Below are 6,743 nucleotides of genomic sequence, written 5' to 3' on the forward strand. Positions count from 1 at the left end.
GCTCCTGGTCTTGTTTTTGTTGACTGTATAGAGCTTCTCCATCTTTGGCTGCAAAGAATATAATCAATGATTTCGGTGTTGACCATCTGGTGATGTCCATGTGTAGAGTCTTCTCTTGTGTTGTTGGAAAAGAGTGTTTGCTATGACCAGTGCATTTTCTTGGCAAAACTCTGTGTAGACAGTCTTAAGTCTTAGGAACCAAAAGAAGAAAAGAGTGTCCAAGCACTCTTGGACATGTGGCTTCATGTCAAAAGCCACAGATCTTTAGAAAAATGATGGTGATGAAGCCAAAGGGGAGGCTAGTGAAAGGCAGATGAGAGAAGGACGGGCTTACATGGTGAGGAAGACATGCCCTTAACCTGTGGCCAGAAGATCCTTTGTGGGAGGGAGGGTGAGAAGTTATACAGTTCTCATAAGAAACCTAAAACCATAAATGCACCTAACATTGTGTATGTTTCGCACATACATACTACTTCCAAGTGCACAAAATTCTGTTGAAATTAATAAAGAGAAGAATCCATTTTTAAAAATCAACATAGGGATCAAGGATTCATCTATTTTTAAAAAATTAGAATTTTGTTTTGTAGGAGTTTTAGTCCTCCAAGTCTATCTGTCTTAAGGCTTTTGCACTGCTTTATAGACCTGAATTTTCCTGTTCTTACCTGAGCCAGTAATAAGAAATATATTTAAGAGAATGCCTTTTTCTGATCTCCTGTACTAGGAATATATTAATCTTTACTTATGCATGTTCTAATAACCTAATATAACTTTGTAGTCTTATTCTTTCACAAGTTTCATGAAGTGGACCTGCTGTAACAACAACTTTCAACTCCTTAAGGGGTTACCCTGCTATGATGTCAGCTTTCTTGGACTTGATTTTGTCACCACAGTTCCCCAGGGCTTTCTAATAATAAAAAATTCTACACCCCCAGCACTTCAAATTTCTCAAGCATCTTACCCCATATACTTTATCCTGTGACTCTTTTTAGAGGGTTTTGTCTTTTGGGGTTTATTTATTTATTTATTCTATTTGAAAGTGAGGATAAATACAGAAAAAGAGACTGCTTATGTTTTCAGAGGTGGAGCTTGGACCTAAATGCAGGAGTCCTTCTGATCTGACTCAGCTCCTTCCCTAACTGGTAATCATCACACACAACCCTGAAAGCCCTGAGCTTTCCAGAAGGCTGCATCGGCCACTTCAGGACAGATATCACCTGGACAGTCTTCCAAGGTGACATGTCACATCTCAGGAGACCATGTACTCACTGCTTTATGTTCAAACATAAGCTGAATGACCTACTGAAGTGGATTCAGTCAAATAGGGGCTTAGACAAAAAGACTATGAAGTTCATTTCTAGAGGAAATCCTGTGATTATAACAAAATCAGTCTAAAGTTTAATTGTGTTTTAGTAGATTACTTTCTCTTCTTTTTTCTTCCTGAAAAATTATGATTTTTTAAAATATGTTGTGTAAAAAAGTATTATAGAGGGACTTCCCTGGTGGTCCAGTAGTTAAGACTCCGAGCTTCCATGCCAGGGGTCATTAGTTCGATCCCTGGTTGGGGAACTAAGATGCCACATGGCACAGCCAGAAAGAAACAAAAAGTATTATGGAATATAAATTTTTACCTCATTTTTTGAGTCAGTATCCAACTACATTAATAAATTTTTAGTTGTTTTTCTTGCTACCAGTTTTTCTGCTCTATAGTTCATCCTTTATATACGTAACTGTCAATTAGAAAGTCCTGCATTATGCTGTCCAGTACAGTAGCCACATGTAGCTATTAAGCTATATATGACTACAGTTATCAACTCATATGTTACTATTATTAATTTTAAGGCTATAATATTTTACAACACAGCCTATATGACTATCAAAGTAATAATTCTAAAAACAACTCTGCTCCCTTGCTTAAATACTCATATATTTGCCCAAATCCATAGAATGTACAACACAGAGAATGAACCCTAATGTAAACTATGGACTCTGAGTGATAATACTGAATCAGTGTAGTTTCATCAACTATAACAAATATACCATTCTGGTGGGGCATGTTGATAATGGAGACAGCTATGCATGTGTAGGGCAGAGATCTATGGAAACTGTACTTTTTGCTCAATTTTGCTGTTCCAAAAAGTAAAGTCAATTTTTTTGAAATTCTCCTGGATCCCATTTATACACATCAGTATTTCTGAAGTTTCTTCTGGAAACAGTATCAGACTTTATTTTTGGGGGCTCCAAAATCACTGCAGATGGTGACTGCAGCCATGAAATTAAAAGACACTTGCTCCTTGGAAGAAAAGTTAGGACCAACCTAGACAGCATATTAAAAAGCAGAAACATTACTTTGCCAACAAAGGTCTGTTTAAGTCAAAGCTATGGTTTTTCCAGTAGTTGTGTATGGATGTGAGAGTTGGACTATAAAGAAAGTTGAGTGCCAAAGAACTGATGCTTTTGAACTGTGGTGTTGGAGAAGACTCTTGGGAGTCCCTTGGACTGCAAGGAGATCCAACCAGTCCATCCTAAAGGAAATCAGTCCTGAATATTCATTGGAAGGAATTATGCTAAAGCTGAAATGACAATACTTTGGCCACCTGATGTGAGGAACTGACTCATTTGAAGAGACCCTGATGCAGGGAAAGATTGAAGGCATGAGGAGCAGGAGACAACAGAGGATGAGATGGTTGGATGGCGTCACCAACTCAATGGACATGAGTTTGAGTAAACTCCGGGAGTTGGTGATGGACAGGGAGGCCTGGCGTGCTGCAGTCCATGGGGTCACAAAGAGTCAGACACGAGTGAGCGACTGAACTGAACTGAACTGAACTGTAAAGGCTGTAGAGCTATTCCTAAGGAGTTTGGGTGTTTAAGTTAAGACAACATGTTGAAAATTCATTTAAAGTGTCCTTATCTTTAAAATATGTATGATTTTTGCCATCCTTTATGTGATGAGGTCAAATTTCTGTTAAAATATAAAGGTCTAAAATTTTTTGCCATCTTGGGGCAAAGACAGTCTCTTTAATAAGTGGTTCTGGGAAAATGGACAGTTACATGTAAAGAATGAAATTAGAACACTTCCTAACACCATACACAAACATAAACTCAAAATAGATTAAGACCTAAGTGTGAGACCAGAAACTATAAAACTCTTAGAGGAAAACATAGGCAGAACACTCTGTGACATAAATCACAGCAAGATCTTCTATGACTCATCCCCTACAGTAATGGAAATAAAAAGAAAAATAAGCAAAAAGGACCTAATTAAACTTAAAAGCTTTAGCACATCAAAGAAACTATAAACAAGGTGAAAAGACAGCCCTCAAAATGGGAGAAAATAATAGCAAATGAAACAAATAGCAAAGGATTAATTTCCAAAAAATACAAGCAGTTCATGCAACTGAATAATAGAAAAAACAACAATCCAATCAAAATGTGAAAGGACCTAAACAGACATTTCTCCAAAGACATACAGATGGCTAACAAACACATGAAAAGATGCTCAACATCGCTCATAATTAGAGAAAGGCAAATCAAAACTGCAATGAGATATCACCTCACACCAGTCAGAATGGCCATCATAAAAAGCCTACAAACAATAAATGCTGGAGAGGATGTGGAGAAAAGGGAATCTTCTTGCTTTGTTGGTGGGACTGTAAATTGTTATAGCCACTATGGAAGACAGTATGGAGATTCCTTAGAAAACAAGGAATAAAACACCAATTGACCCAACCCCACTACTGGGCATATACCCTGAGAAACTATAATTGAAAAAGACCCTAATTTTCATCACAGCACTATTTACCATAGCTAAGACCTGGAAAAAACCTAGATGTCACTTGACAGATGAATGGATAAAGAAGTTGTGGTAAATGTATACAATGGAATATTACTCAGCCATAAAAAGGAGTGCATTTGAATCAGTGCTAATGAGATAGATGAACCTAGAGCCTAAAGAGTACAGTAAGTCAGAAAGAGAAACACAAATATTGTATGTTAATTCACATATACGGAATCTAGAAAGATGGTACTGATGAGCCCATTTGCAGAGCAGCAGAGGAGACGCAGACATAGAGAATGGCTTGTGGACATGGCAGGTAAGAAGGAGAGGGTGGGACAAAGGGAGACAATACTATGGAAACATATATAAAATAGATAGCCAGTGAGAATTTGCTATATGACTCAGGGAACTCAATCCAGAGCTCTGTGACAACCTAGAGGAGTGGGATGGGATAGAAGGTAGGAGGGAGGCTCCAGAGGAAGGGAACATATGTATACCTATGGTTGATCCATGTTGATGTATGGCAGAAACTAACACAATATTGTAATTACCCTTCAATAAAAAAATAATTTAAGAAAATTCTTACCATCAGCCAAAACAAAATCTCCCTACCTCCTTTATTGATTAATGGATGAAAAGTTAGTGCATTAATGAAGTCACTAATGAAATTAACTACTAACAATTTGAGAAAATCTGGCTGAATGAAAGATTACAACTGCTGCTGCTGGTGCACACTTCAGATTTGACACCAAATCAGTTTCTCTTCTGGGTATGAATGTCATAATATTTTGAGAACTAGGGTTCACATAAGATGTGGATACTGATGACAACAGTTTTTTTTTTAATTACTTTATGAGCTACATCAGAATAATTGTTGCCAGAATGTTGCCAAAAGTGTGTTGGATGAAAAATAATTTTAGGTACTTGTTGGTGGATATTTTTATAACTGTGCCAGTTTGCTGATAAGTAGAATCTCTGGCATCATATGGTCAATGATATAATGTCTTTGACTTTCAAAGGAAAGACTCATTAAATCACTTTTTCAGTGTATAAAGATAGTGGATGCTGTTCTTTACTTCATTATAAATATTGTCATTTTATCATGTAAATAAAAGATAAACTAAATGTTTAAATTCATTTGGATAATTACTCTTTTTCAATAAAATAAGTAATACTTTTGTCACCTGAAAAATTAACATTACACACAGAAGAGTAAGTAATCAGGTAGTGTTCTTAATTTCTATAACTGAATTAAACCACCTTGTGAGACCCTATCTCTCTGATGATGGGGAGGGAAATTACATTTAAATTTTCCAATTAAAGGCAATTCACATATTCCTGCTTCAGACTCGTTTAAGTGGATATTGAGTCAATTCAAGATATACATCTCTATAAAAACATTTCTCCCTCCTCCTTTATCCTACAATGGCTCTGCTTTCAAGGGAAGACTTTCAAAGCTTCATAGCAATGAAGCCAGAGTCTTAGTTTATCTGACCTTAAAAGGACTATCAAGCAAGACTTCATTTGAGTGGGGTTTATGCTTTTCATTACATAACCTCTAGCTATGATGTCTCTATTTAATTGAAAGATATCTTGTGATTTTTCCTTCAAAATCTGTGCTTTAAAAAATACATATATAGCATTGCAATGATAATGGCTACAAGAAGTGCTGTGTTTTAGACTCATTTGCATCTCCTCAATGACAGGCTTCACATTTTAAATAAACTTCTAAGTATATCTTTCTCTTTTACTGTCTCTTCTCATTTGGTTTCTCCATTCCTTTTTCTCACTGTGATGGGAGCAGCACCGCTGATAATAGTGCAAAATATCTCAGGGACAAAACACACCTCCCTGGTCTTCGGTTGTTCTAAACTTTCCTCATTACCATGAATACTGTTACTGATCTCAAGCATCTTATTTTTATCGACTGATCCATCTTCCTAGTTGTATTTATAATTTTAAATTGGTACATACTTAAACTATAAATGGACTGACAGAAAAAATTGTCCAAAACTTCCCACAATTTCAATATTTCTTAGTTATCAAAGAACATACTGTAGGAAATGGAACTAATATTTCTTCAACTGCAGTCATAGATGAACTTTGATCACATTAGTGAACCAGTTATGTTTCCATATGTGCAGAACAGAACTTTAAGAAAAATGATAACATTGATTCAAATATTGTTATTTAAACAAGTTCCTCAAAATAACCTAACTCTGGCTGAGTCTCCTGGGACTTAAGAAGGAAGCTCATGTTGTCCCGCTAGCCTGTCTTGCAGACCAAAACCAGGTACATAACCTGTGACATTAACATACATGGTGGACACTGTGAGGCTCCCCTCAGGGTGCCCCCTTCAGGGACTTTTGGACCACCGGCTTCAGGGTCAGCTTCCACTACAAGGAGCTACACCCTTCCCAGGGAGAACCCCATAAGAGTCAGCCATATAGTACTGGTCGTTCCAATCCAACACAGGACAACGCTGACAGCATTTTAGCTCCCGGTCTCTCTCTGAGGTCTGCAGAGGTCATTGTGGGGCTGCTTTGTAGTTTGATTTCTCACTCAGCTCAATCCTGCCTCCTTTCCTTTCCTTCATAGTAAACATTCAGCTTGTCTCAACACCTGCTCCCTTGAGAACTCAGCTTGCAGTTACATAATCTTATCTTTCTGAAATACGAGAGACCTGTTTCTTACAGTGCTGATGCTGCCATCACACAAAATTGTCCAATTTTCCAGTCACTTACAATACATAAAATGTTATAACATCTGAGCCAGTGGTTCTCAATGACTTGGAGAATATTTTGTCTTTTTTTGTAATGCCAGTATGCAAACCAATTAACTCTGGGGATGGACCCTAGGAATCAGTATTTTTTTCAGAATTTCTCCATGGGATTCTGAACTGCAACCAGGATTGAGAACATTCTAGGCTTTCAGGAAAAACACAATTACAACCCAGATGGCACAG

This window comes from Bos indicus x Bos taurus, chromosome 2 (genome assembly GCF_003369695.1).
Source record: "Bos indicus x Bos taurus breed Angus x Brahman F1 hybrid chromosome 2, Bos_hybrid_MaternalHap_v2.0, whole genome shotgun sequence".
Classification (NCBI taxonomy): domain Eukaryota; kingdom Metazoa; phylum Chordata; class Mammalia; order Artiodactyla; family Bovidae; genus Bos; species Bos indicus x Bos taurus.